We start from the raw sequence: 13,992 nt of genomic DNA, 5'->3' as shown, positions 1-13,992 counted from the left end.
GGCAAAGGAGAAGGCTGTCCTTGAAGGAGGAACGGCCAAAGGGTGACTGGTCGTGAGACATGGAGCTACTCCCTGTGTGAGGACCCAGCCTGGGCCCTTAGGTCGCACTTGCTCACCCTGCAGCAGGTGCTAAAGGCCTCTGAGGGGGCAGTGCTCAGAGCCTGGCACACACACACGCCATTCCATGAGAGCTGGTGGCCAGCACCATTACAATGTGGCTTACAAGTGGTTCTGAGCTCAGGAGCTCCTTTGAGGGGGGACATGCAAACACTGCTCTGCCCTTTCCACTGTGCCAGCTGCCCACTGAGAAAGCTCCAGCCCAAACCTGCCACCTACAGCCATAAACACGGCCTGGTGAGCCTTGCTCCTCCCAGAACGCGCCTTGTTTTGGGCTCTGTGGATGACTTCAAGGACAGGTTTAGCTCCTAAGGAGTCAAAATAAAAGGCTCAGTACTGATGTCCTCTCTCTTCCTTTCCACAATGGCTGTTTCTCTTTGGACATGACTGATCATAAACTTAATAAAGCACAGAATATTCATCTTTTAACACATTGGAGTACATAAGGGAACTCTTAGTAATTAGCATTCCTGAATTCATATTCTGCAAATTTATTTCCTCAAATATTTTTTTTCACATGATTTATTAAAAAATAAAGCCAAACACTCGGTTCTTAGATCCTGACCCTCTAACCACTCACATATGTGGTGTGCATGCAAAAACTCATCTCTTGCATGGGTTCTTTGAGAATTTGTAGTCTCAAATTGTGGTTTATATTATATAAATGTTTCTAGGCTTTTCAATGCTGTCAATATGAGTTTTCAGTTTCTTTCTTGTCAGTTTCCAAGTACCACAAAAACATTTCTTCTATTTTTTTTTCATTTTATAAGTTATAACAAACATTTTTCAGATATTTCCCAAAATTCTTGTTCAATTAGATCTTATTTAATTTCTAATAAATGCATAAAGTTATGTACATGGAGATTTATATGTGAATATTTGTATATAGAGTGATATATTAATTTACTAATATGTTAGTTTAAGCTTTGTTACTTTGCAAATTTTATTGCATGGCTTCTTTGAAATTTAGTGACCTATCAAGTTACTCCCACAGATTATTTCTGCCTCACAAAGGTTTGATTTTCCTTCACACATTTCTGCAACCTGGCTGTGTGGACCTTCTGCTCCACTCCCTGTGGGCAGGGCATGGCCAGCAAATGGGTTTGCTTGGTAGGCAGGATCCTGACATGGGGAACACCCTCTGATCTGTGTCCTGTAAAATGATAAAACCAATACCCATCTTCAGGCTCACAATTATGTCACTTTCTGAGGCATGTGAGAGGCTTACTTTCCCTAAAGTAAAAAGAAATTACTTATTAGCTTGTACTGTTCTTCTGTTAGAAGTTCAAGACTGAGATACAACAGGGGGAAGAGGTTTTGCTACCAGCGCCCTCTGGCAATTTGGCACATGTTCCTAGCCATTTTCTAGCCATTCTGATGCAAACTTAGGAGGTTTTTTAATTTTTCCAGCAGCCTCCAGGTGAATACATTTATCTGAGTGCCTGTCAAGTGTCTTCCTTACCCTCTGATTTAACTTAAAAATAATACCAAAATAGATATAGAATATTTACTTATTCCTTTGTTTATAAAGCATGGAATCTTAGCGCATTACATATCCATCTGTTGTTATATATCTACTTGAAAAAAACTATGAGTGGACTTTCAGACACTGTCATCTACCAACATTCATCACTAATACTTCATTTTATTCTTTTGTGTGTGAGAGACTTGAAAATATTTATCCCTACCTTTCAAGGAAATCATAAATTTCTGGAGTGCATGCACACTCTACAGCATCTTCTTGTTAAGCAGAGAGGGCCCCCAGGGCACAACAGCATGGTGTGGTATTTTTGCCTTTTGTTAATATGTGACACTTGTATTTGCTCCAAGACAATGTACAAATATGGTTTAGAGGTTTTTCTAATGATAATCATGATGTTTCATCTTGCGCTTCTAATACTAAATTTAGTCTCCTGGCCTCCCCTCTATGCACACCCCTGTCTCCCCCCTCACTCTTGGTGAGTTTGACATTCAATTTGGAGACTAATGTCAGCAAGAAATCCATATGTACTCCTCATAGTAGTAGGCATATCCCTTCAAATTTATTTTTAGGTTTCAATGGAATTAAGTGATATTTTCTTCCTTCAGTCATTACCTTCATAGCATCTTCTATCTTTCAAATGTTTACAAAGGAGAAATGTATGCTTCATCTTACTGAAAATATTTTTGTCTTCAAATTGAATGTACACTGGTATGTACAATGACATTTGTAAGATTTTACAGCTTCACAAAGGGGAATTTTTTGCAACAGAAGAGTAAAAATAAGTTTACATTAGGAACATGGCAAAGCTCAAACCATAGATACTCTGAGGGTATTTAGAAATTCCAGAGCAATCTGTTCTTAGCCTATTTCTAAATAAATATTCAATTCCTTCAAAACCAGTTTACCATTTTGGTATTTGAGACTAAGATAAACTAACCCAACCCATAACCTAACTAAAAATAATTTCACTTTGAGAGACTTGTTCAGCACATTTCTTTTAACATTTCTGAGCTAATACCAGTCCAAGATGGAAACAAGTCATGCTCAGCCTATGTGGCCATCATTTTGCTACCTTCAATCCAACATTTAAACACCAGTTGTTCACCACAGCCCTAAAAGTCTAAGAAGGACATCACAGACCCAGCCCTGTTCTGGAAATCTCAGTACAAAATTCCAAGAATGACTGTTTCCCAACCTGGCTCACGTGTAGTCTGCAGCCTCCGAATGCAATCCACCTGCTTTGTCACCTGCTTAGGCAAAGTTTGAGCCTTGTGTTCTGCTGTGGGGTGCCAGTCATGAGGAGCTGCTGGCCAACACTTCCAAAAGCACCTAAAGTATAAACAAAGAAACAATGCAATACCATAAGTACTTGTTGGGGTTACAAAGTGATTGCCTCTCTGTACCCCAATCAAGCAAACACAGAATTAATTTGGAACCTGGGTCTGTGCTCTACCTTCCTTCCAGAACATGTTGGATAAAGATCACAAATTCTCCATTCATCCAACTTACAGTGTTATGCAGATGACAGAAAGGCTGTTTGCATAATGGACAAGAAAACCATGGAAAGCAGACATCCGTGCTATGGGGGTCTTTTCCATGCTGCTGCCTGCAGCCTGTCCTACTGGTTGCAAAAGTTCCTTTGGAACCACATTTCTGCTTGGTCTTTCGCAACTGCTAATGTACAAAAGTATCTTCTGAAGGAGACACAGAGAGTCAGAATATGAATTCTATTAAACCTCACCTGTGCATTCACTGTGCAGAGCAGGGAGAAGGCTGTGGGTGGTGACAGTTTCTTTCGCCCTATCTCTGATCTGCTCCACTTCTCTTCTAGAGAAGATCTCTGTGGGCTTCTGTCCCCTGAATCTATTCCTACAGCTCCCAATCTCCTTCCCCATCTCCAGCAGAGAGAAGCTGGTAGGCCTTAGCAAGAAGGAATACACCAACAATTATTATTTTCTGTATTAGAAGCAAGAGCTTTAAAAAATATTTTGTCACACACATATTATTTTTAAAGCACAACATGATTTTTAGACACTCTCATTATTTGTTTATTTTTAGCACATATCAAACCACAGCAGTTCTCCCTCCAGGCTATATTTGACAAAGTTACAGAGACTTTCCAGGCCACCTCAAAGCAGAGATTAATCCAAACAATTTAAACCTCTCACTGTTCCACAGGAGGATGGCATTCGATTGGATTATTTAGGGAGGACAAAATGTTTTTGTTGATGAGAGAGATAAAATCCTCAGAGAGGGAAATCAATCTTATGTAGAGACCCCAGAGCATTGATCTTGGTGTACATTGACAATTTCTGGTTGTTTAGCTATTTGGAATGACCACACAAAATGAGCAAGTTGTTATAGTTTTAAGGTTTTGGTATTTATTGGCAACCCCAGTGCTCATATGATTAATCACACATTCAGAGTGTGAGCTCAGTAGAAATTGACTGCAACGCAGCAGAAACAAAGTTTTCAGTTATCATTGTGTAATAAATTGAAGCTCTATCCCTAAGCTGATTTGTCTTCACGTTTCCAATTTTCCTTATTAAAAGTGTTGTTTATACAGTAGTTAGCAAAAATGTAAGTAATTACACACAGAATTCATTCTAAGCGATTCTGTATATTTTTTTTACTCTTTATTGGTTTTCTATCTTCATTATCCAATATTTTGTTATACCTAAGCAGAAAACCCATTCAAGAAAAATCCAGAAAGAGTCAGGCCCATGGAATAAGCACTTCCTTATATTGAGAACAGCACTTCCTGGATATAATGCTACAAGACAAGACTTTCAGAACAAACTAATCCGAATGCAAGCATCCTTTAATAATCCACGTTTCTCTTTGTACTTGAACTCTCTGGTGCTTCCCAGTGAGAAGCAGAACACAAAGACAAACAGTTTGGTTTATATGTTATATTTCATTTCCTGAGACATTATTTATTCAGAAGGAACATACTTTCAAACACAGCTAGAGTTTTGGATACACATTTCACATTGTAGGAAAATCTTTTTCTCTTATAAAAAAAAAAAAAAGATGCAAAAATAAGATCGTAACTATAATTGGAAATTGGAGATCAATTTGGGGAATAAAAAAAAAATCTAAGAGAATATATTTAAACCAAGGAGTGCCAGGTAGGGAAAAGTAGAGTCTATGAAGGAAGGAGGTGCTCTAGCCTTGGTGTAGTGGTAGAGACTTGTGCTGGCAAAGACTGATAATGCTTTAAAGCCCTTCCCTGGGATCTCACCGTAACCTCGAAGCAAGCAGTTGCTAGGATGTACTTGCTAAAGATAAGAGCAAAATTGTGGAACAGAAAGGGGAAACCCTGTAAGGCTGGCCTTGTGCTTCCCTGGAGAGGCTTACATACTCATAATGTACAGAAACCATAACCAGATCAGGAGAGACCTAATTACAGAGCTCAGAGATGTTAATGACACACAGAAATTTACATGCAGCTGAAAATATGAATATCTCTAAGCCAGCAGTTGCATCTCCACAGGGCTGGCTTCAGAACCTATGTTTTATAATCTGGGAGCTTTTTTTTCTTTAAGGTGGAGCCTTTTAAGTAGTCAAAACCATCTATTTTTAAAGTGAACAACACTAACAATAAACCACCATAAAATTGTATTGACTGAGATATTATTTTTCCTGTTTGTAATTCCTTTTCATATGCTCTGTCTGAATAGGGCTTGCAACAATAATTCTTCACATTTACCTTTCCATCTTTCAGTCTCAAAATCCTATATATGATTCGGACACAGAAATCTTCAAAGCAATGAATACCCTTTTAATTTACTGAGACCTTTAAAAGACAAAACTGAATTAGTTTTCTTAGAGTTCTTATTAGGTACAAAGAATGTGGTTTTTTTTAATGCTTATATTTATTTATTTTACCAATTTGTGTGAGAATGTGGTTGTGTAGTTGACTGACTTCCACATTCCTTGTTTCTCTTTAGCTTTAGGGAAACATCCCCTATATCTTTACCTGCAGTGGAGATAAGGAGTTGTCACAGCTGCTGTCCATGCAGTCCTCAAACCAGAGAGTACGGCAATAAATCCGATTTTATTTTATGGACAAATAAATGCTGAGGTAAAATATTCGAGGACCGTTGCTTGAATACTTGCCATAGCAGCGCTACTGTAATAACCACTGTGACATTAATTTACTGCAATGTGCCGTAGGAAGAAGGAAGAAGGAGGGAGAAGGGCATTAAAAGAGAAAAATTACTATCCTTTGGATTTATTGGGATTGGCCTTCCTCATTTTCAGCCATCATTAGTTGATTAGGTGCTGATGACAGTATGGACAAGCGTGCTAGAATAGTTGGCTAAGAAAAGCCCTGAAGGTACTCTGTTAATTGAGATGATGTTCATATTGTACTTACTGAACATAACTGCAGACAGTGAAATAAGAGCTTAGTGTTGTGCAACAGACCACATGAACATTCACTCATTATCAGTCTGTAAAGGGGTGAAAACACTGCATATAGGCTACTGGTACTACAGGAAAAAGAGATCATATTAAAAGAGAAGACTATCATGAGAAACTGTATTTTATCCACCCTTCTGGGAGGTTTTGGGAAGCCTGTTTAGTGTTGTTCCATGTTTCCATTAGGGAAACATTATGGTAACAAAGGAACTGACAATTTACTTATGCCTTCATCTCATAAGAGCACCTGAACATTATGAAACAGCCAGATTTGCTTACCCACTAGAAACTTAAATGTTACTGATACTTTTTGGCAATTATATTCCAAATACCTCAAATTTTAAGGTAATTTTGGAGAAAACGGCGAAGAAATGGTCCTCTATTCTTCCTTTAATCTTGTTTGTGAAAAGTTAGCATTAAACATGAAGAGAGAAATGTGCAACCTCTGCACAGAGCCTGAGATGCAATAGATACATGGAATCAACTAACATTTTGGTAACAATTGTAATGCTATTAACAATGACAACATAATTATAAATATTTCAATATGGACACTAGCCTGCCCATTGCTATGGCCAGGATGAATTTCAAACTTGGTGCATAGTCAGTCACACAAAAAAGTCCTCTAAATGCAAAAGACAGCAATTTAAAGGATCCTTTGTACTTTTAGACAAATCCACAACTTTTTCCAAAACAATAGTCCTCTGAACATATTATCCTCAGAGCAAAATTATCTCTGTACTTGAAGTGCTGTGCTCTTAATATTCAAACTTTAAGAAACTCTTTCAGGAAAGTGAGAAAGTTAAATCTGGCCATTAGGGTGCCCATATTGAGCATGTCCAATTCAAGGTAACAAGTCCTCAACAACATCAGAAACAGTTCACAGTTCACAGAACTGTGAAAATTCAGAAAACATTGCTTAATCATATTGACACATTGCTCCTACCCATGAAGCTTTAGTATCACCTCTGTTAAAGATAAATATTAGTATTTACTAACCTACCTTACCTAGGTAGGTATTACCTAGTAGATCACTAAGGCCCAGTTGGTAAACTCTCAGCTCATGAGGTGGTGGGTGACAAAGCACTTCTCCCTGACCCAAACAAAAACTTATTTCCGTTGGTCATTCATGAGTCAGAAATTTCATTTTGCAACATATGTTAACATTATCTACACTAGAAATGTTCAGGAGCCTGGGTCAAAAACGGCACGGAAGTTTAGATTGTGCCTACAAGGAGAAGTGTACAATGGACCACAGGGTTTAAAACTCCATATTTTTTGACTTAGCTAGTGCTTCAAGTGCATTACTACACAGTCAAATCAGAAATTCCACATACAATTGGCCATCCATGCTCACAGATATTGTTGGCATCACTAACCTCCAGCCCAGTTTTGTTATGGGATGTTATTAACATTTGAGAGCTTCTTCTGCCATCAGATTCTTCTTACAGGAAATATGGTTATATCTTTAATGTCCAGTGAGATAATAAATGCCTCCTTCTTTCAAACAACATCTGTTGTGACTTTGGCATTCAGCTCAGTGGGAGTAGTGATTGACCACATTATTGGATATCTAGACACAACATGGCAACACCTTCAGTAACAGGGTTTGAAAATATCTAGCAAATAGATTGAGGTAGCCACGAGAAAAATGAAGTATATTTGAAGAGTCAAGGTAAGGGATCAAGATATCAAAAAAAGAGATTCAGGATCAGAGACATGCAATACTCCCAAAAATGTTAGCACAAAAATATTCCCTTTAAAATACTCATCCAAGAAAGCTCTAACAGGATCAGGCTTTTATAGTTCATGTTGTCTGTCTGTTTCTAAAATCATTGTGATTGTGGATTCATGTATTACTGTCATGGCAGTGACAGAGAACAGATCTGTTTAAAGTGTGCTTTACCAAGGCCTGTCAACATTTGAACGAGAAGAGTGATAGATTTGACAGGTTTGGGAGATACTGTTTCCTGCCTCTACCCGGGAGGGCTGACACGAGAAGCAGAAATATGCCAGGCCCGAGCACTGAAGTTTTCACCACATCTTGCTGCTGGCCAGGCACAGTGATGTTGCATAACTAAGGACAGAAAATAATTAATGTTTAATATGTAAATCCATCCCAGTGGAGACCAGTTGTTATCTGCAGAGTGGAAAGCACAGAATGAGGTGGAGTGTCACACAGGATAGTAGTGCCTATGACAGTGCCATGAAATTGGTGGAGACAAGACAAGGAGTATGAAAACTGTGCAAGTCTTTGTTACCAAATGCACTACTGTGAAATAAGGATGAATAGGGTAGCAGCAGAAAATTCTGCACAAATGGTGATGTCTTAACTTTGTAGAATTTAAATTTAAATTTTTGTTTACAGCATTGCTTGTAAACAAAGATTAAAATATTTTTCTCTAACCTCAAATTTAGAAAAAAAAAATCTCCCAGTCTGAGTTAGATTTTTTACACAAGAATTACAGCATTAAGACTTGCATCTTAAGAACATCCACAATGGTAATGTTGTTACAAGGAACTGGTTGCTTGCAGTTTTGGGCCCTTTGTAAGGACAAATTTAATCTCTGAGTTGTGAGGCTCTCTAAAAGCATCCAGCTCCTCCTGTTGCCATCTTTTACAGCTGAAACTCAGTTTTCCTTTCCTCCCTGGTACCTTGAAGACACATTTCAGAGTCATGTGCAAAACCTTTCACTCCCAAAAATGTGGAAAGGGCCAAATAAAGCCTATGCCACACGCTTGCATTGCTTCTATCCCTTTCTTTAGCAGCTGTGCTCATCCTTTGCACCCAGAGGGTACATGGTCGACCCCACCTGCCAGGGATGCTTTTCCCCTGCTCACTGTTCCTCATCCACTCCCTTTGCTCCAAAGCTGTCTTTGTTCTTCCAGACTCAGTAGAGCTGACGGGCATACTTGGTCTTCCTCCTTCACACCTTGATGTTCCTTATTTTCCCATGGAACTTTGCTGTACCTTCACTGTCTCTGTCAGGTTATTCTCTCTCCAGGTCCCATATCAGTCATCTTTGATCCCTTAACGTGGTCTCATCTTATTCGAATTTCTGTAAAAGTCATGGGTCTTGCATTCCTGTATTCCATATATGCATATGTGTCTTGCCAAACTCTCTTTATCTTCAGGTAATACCAGATCTTATCTCATCCCATATAACTCCCTCTTATCTTACCTCACCTCCACACAAACTCAGTCTGCTTGCTGCCCAGTACGGTGAGAAGCAGCCACTGCTTCACTCCACACCTGCTCAGAGGGGCTGCTACTCCAGTCTGCCAACCAGAACATCACAGAGAGGGCTCTACCTCACATTACTTTCATTGCCATGACTCTTGCTCCTCCCACACACCATTGCAGAGCCTTCTCTACACACCAGTAGACGCAGTGGAGTGTGGCATCAGGCTTGCAGCCTCTCGCTGATAAGCAGATGGAGCTTCAGTCTAAACAGTTCTTCCATTACAGCATCACGCTGAGTAACTGAAACAAGCATCAGCCAGTGCCACGGGAAGAGAACAGGATCCATTTTTCAGAACAGTGGGTGAGAACTGATTTTTTTTTCCCCCACCTCTTTAAGGGGTTTTGTATTTAAAGCAAAGAAAATATAGGAAGTGTTTATAAGGGAAATGAAAATGAGCAATATCCTTGTAGTCAATTATATACACCCAAACTTACTTAGTCTTTTTTTGTTGTTGTTTTTTAATCTATATAATAGATGTACACTAACCTGGTTTTGCAAATGACCAGGTGCCTTGGGAGTGATGAAATTTAAGCTGAATTTCTTGTAACGCAATTTAAGATGTGCTAGAGCCATTGGGAAGGGTATTAAGAACATTTCTCAGGGCTCTAGCACCTATGAAGCAGTTCAGTTACACAGCAGAGTGCTTTATCTTCCTTCCCCAAGCCTGAGAGATAAGATTAAAACACGGGTACCATTATTGCAGAAACCACCTTTGCATCAAGAAATCTAATGAACAGTACGTGTCAGTGTGTGGTTATTCAACTCATCTGCAGCCCACACTCAATTAATTCACCTTCTCAGCACTTTGCTTACAGTTAATATTGGACAGTAAAATGGCACCTGAGTTTCTTGACTTCAGGTAGGTAAGAGAAAGGGCTAGGGGCTAGAAAACCTATTCTTTTATTCTCTTCATTGAGGAGATGAAGAAAGATGAGTCTCTTGGAGGAAGGGGGAAACTTAATTAAGAAAATCTTCCAAGTGGTTAATTTTGCTACACATAAGTCTGTCTATACAGTTCTCTAGACAAGGTTCGATCACTAGCAAAACGAACCATGATGGATTCTTATGCAACCTCATCAAAACAGGCAGAAGGATATTGGGAATTGCATCCCTGCTTCCCCATGCTGTGCTTGATGTCAAGAGAAAGATGAGCTTGCTTTCTCCTCAGAGAGAATGACCAGTCTTCAATAGTTACAAAATCTTATTCTTATCCGGGTGACCACCATGTCCTAATGCTCCTGTAAAATGGAAATGAAGCTGTCCTGTCCCATTACTGCTTTTGAAGGAAATGAGGCAAAGTTAGTCACTGAACATGGGCTCAGTAAAGATTGTTTTAGGATAGCTGAAGAGCTAGTCATGTATAAAAGAGAAGATGAGATTATGTGGACTTATGGGCAGCATTGACAAAAATTGCAGCAGGAAGGGATCAGTGAAGAGACTGTTGGTAGGGCCTGGAGAGACCTACCGCACTCAGGTATCAGAATACAGAGAAACTATAAAAACATCTAACCCTGAAGATGCAAGAAAAATATGTCATTATCTCTCTAAAACTGTATCTTGCTGAGTAACTTACCTCAGGTAGCATTCCCAAATAGTTTAGGGGGACAGGCTGTGTTTGACAGATTTTGATTTCATAGCACTGTTCATGTTTTGTGAAAGAATGATTTTTTTTCTGTACATCTTTGCTAAAGCTGCCTTTGCTGATTTTTCTAAGAACACAACAGACCAGGTGTCAATCAGCTCTTCTAGTACTAAGCACTATTTAGCAGAACATATTTTGATTCTTTTTTCTTGTTGTTTTGTTTTGGTTTGTATTTTGGTTCTCTTCTTATTTTCCAATAAGTATTTCCAGACTCCAGACTGGGACTCTAAACCTTAGGAAATATCCTGAGCAGGGGCTATAAAAACAATTGATAGTGTACCACAATGGTAGTTTCTGTAGTACTTGCCCAGCAAATACTTTTAATACTACAACAGATTGGGATTTTTAGTTTTGTTTTTCAGCAAACAGGATATACAGATCATGAATTTGGAAAAGAAGCATCAGATTTTTTTTTTTTATTTCCTTTATGATGGCTATGTATAATAGCCACAACTACAGAGGATAAAATAGTTGCAAGTAACAATTGCTGATTCAGCCCATGTGTTTTTATTTTCATAGGTAGGGTTTTATTTTCATAGGTAGTCTGTGAACATATTCTGAAGTCTATTATACATTCATAGTTTTAAGCATTCCCAGGGGTATTTTGGGGAAAAGAGGAGCTAGGGCAAAATTGTTGCAGGAAGGAAATAGTGAAAGGAGGATTGGTATAGAGACAAGCTGGGGAGGAAAATAGAGGGCTGGCATTTCACCTGAGCAAGTGTTTTGATCTAGTGACCACGTGGCTGCCATGAGCCAGTGCTGGCAAATATCAGGAGAAAGGAAGGGTTGGGAACACAATGGGCTGAGATGGAGCTGCCTGGAACTGTTACTGCTCCCAAGAGAACTGCCACTGCCAAGGAGAATTTGTGTTCTGCTTTCTACCTGGACCCCTGAAACACCTTACTGCTCCAGAGCAACACCTGCTTAATAGAAATTCCTCTGCCCAGCTCTCTTGGACAGCACTACCCCATGCTAAAATGTGAAAAACTGCTGAGAGCTTCCAAGTGGGTTTTTTTTTACAGACAAGGATTAATCAACAATATAATTACAATAATTATAATAGCAAATTGAACTTGGAGACTGTTTATAAAAGTTGTTGGAGAAATACACACTGGTTTTGGTTGATCTTTAGAATTTGGAAAATTATGCGCAGATTCAACATTTTTTATCGGAATCAGTTTCTGATATAGCTAACTGTTAGGGAGAAAGTTCTGCTATGGCTAACACTTCTACAAGAAAAAAATGACAAAGTTAACTATTTCAGTAAAAAAATTACAACAGATAATATAGTCTTTTAGAGGACAGTGTACAAATAAAGTGAAGAAAGGTATGATACTTTTCTTTCAGAGAGTTCTATCGTATTTTTGAGACAAAATTTATGACTGTATAGAAAGAAATTTTCTTTGTAAAGATTAATTATCCTAAATAGTCTTGGGAATTTATTTCTTCACACAGCTATGGACTAGAGGAAAGAGAACTGGACACTGAACAAAAAAAACCCAAAACCTGTATGAAGTAGACATCTGATTAAATTCAGCAAAATTTAGATATTTTACAATGAGTATTGGCTTTAAGGAAATAGCAAAATAACCATGGCCCATGAAACTTTCCTATGTTTCTCTTCTGCAACACAGAAAAGTATCAGTTTTTGTATGTCCCTACTCATACTGCAAGAGGGAATCCTGTGAGCTGAAGGAGCAGAGAAAGGAAACAGAACGAACACGGGTTCCTGTTACAAATCACATCTCCCTCTTTGCTCTGGACGCAGGTAAGGAGCTCTTCTACTCCCTGCATAGCTTGTGTGATGGATGTCCACATGCTGCCCTGCAGAACCTGATATGGAATAGGACAGAGCTCACCTCTAGATGTCTGGCACATCTCGGCAGTCTCCCTCCTTCTGTGGAATGGCCTGCCTAAACTGTCACTCAGGCAAGCCTGCAGGGCAGTCAGGGCATGGCACTGCTCACCTGCGACATGCTGTCAGATATTCATTCAGGTGGGTCAAGCCAACTCTCTCGGGAACAGCCCGGGAACAGGAGCAGCCCGGGCTGCAGGAGGGCACTGTGCCTCAGGGCATGCCCAGCGAGGCAGGTGCAGCCAGCTGCATGCCAGCTGTGGTGCATGTGCAGCCACACAGCTGGAACCCAGCCAGCAGCAGCTTGGACGCTGCATCACCGCAGCAGCTCAAGACTGAAGCAGAGATGGCATGAGCATGGCAGAGCTGCCCGTGGGCATGTGGTTAATCCAGCTGGCTGAATGTGCCTGGAAATGGCCAAATGGCTGCGTGCCCCACTGAATCACAGCTAAAATTTGGCCGCTTTTGTTCAAAAAAACCTTTGGGGTTTTTTTTAGAATAACTGCTTTAGGGAACCAATGGCACCCAGATATAAAGTAATAAGCACCTATGACAGGAATAATTATAATCTTATGAGAAAAACCCAGAAAGAAGGAATAAAAACTAAAAGCCAAAGTGATCATAATCTTAGGGAAATACACATTTAGCAAGTAAATAATAGGGGTTTCTGCAAGTCTCAAATAATTAACACAAATCCAAACCCTCTGGTGCTCATTCTCAGGAGAGACATTTGAGACAGATGCACCCAAGAGAATATAACTGATGAAAAGGAAAATATTCCAATCTCCTGGCTAAACAATGTGTTTTGTGTAGGTTTATATGAAATATTTTAAACAGAAAATTAAAATGAATTGATAATTGTTGCACGATGCTCAGATACCAAAGTGATAAGAACATTTTATATATCATACCAAACTCCAGAAAATTCAAAGTTAATGCCAGTGGACCGCATTTAACATACCTATTATCCTCATTAGTATTAACAGCAATGTCTAATAGCCATTCTGCAGCTCTGGAAATACTTTCTGAAGTAGCATCGTGAACCTGAACTCAAAGGGAATGTTCATATGAGCCAGATCATTTTATGACTTTAAAGATGAAGTGCTATACACTGCTGTGCTTTTGTTCTAAAGATCCCAAGGAATTAAAATCAAAGAAGGTTTTCTAGGTTTTTAACCTTTTCTCCCCTTTTCCTTGTTCTGTTAATATTTTCTACCAAGAGCTG

At 39.2% G+C, this 13,992-nt stretch overlaps 1 long non-coding RNA gene across 2 annotated transcripts in view; it reads right to left on the bottom strand.

Annotated features, from left to right (window-relative positions):
* Positions 1-288: 288 nt before the first annotated feature.
* LOC137481090 (uncharacterized) overlaps positions 289-13,992 on the bottom strand; it is a 33,944-nt gene continuing 20,240 nt past the window's right edge. For both annotated transcript variants that reach the window (XR_011003315.1, XR_011003316.1), the window contains exons 3-4: positions 3,342-5,582; positions 289-2,929 (exon numbers count right to left, since the gene is read on the bottom strand). This is a non-coding gene — a long non-coding RNA (uncharacterized lncRNA). The remainder of the gene's footprint in view (positions 2,930-3,341; positions 5,583-13,992) is intronic.

This window comes from Anomalospiza imberbis, chromosome 12 (genome assembly GCF_031753505.1).
Source record: "Anomalospiza imberbis isolate Cuckoo-Finch-1a 21T00152 chromosome 12, ASM3175350v1, whole genome shotgun sequence".
In the NCBI taxonomy this organism is placed as follows: domain Eukaryota; kingdom Metazoa; phylum Chordata; class Aves; order Passeriformes; family Viduidae; genus Anomalospiza; species Anomalospiza imberbis.
Note: the sequence above shows the minus strand (reverse complement) of the source record. Positions and strands in the feature narration are given on the sequence as shown.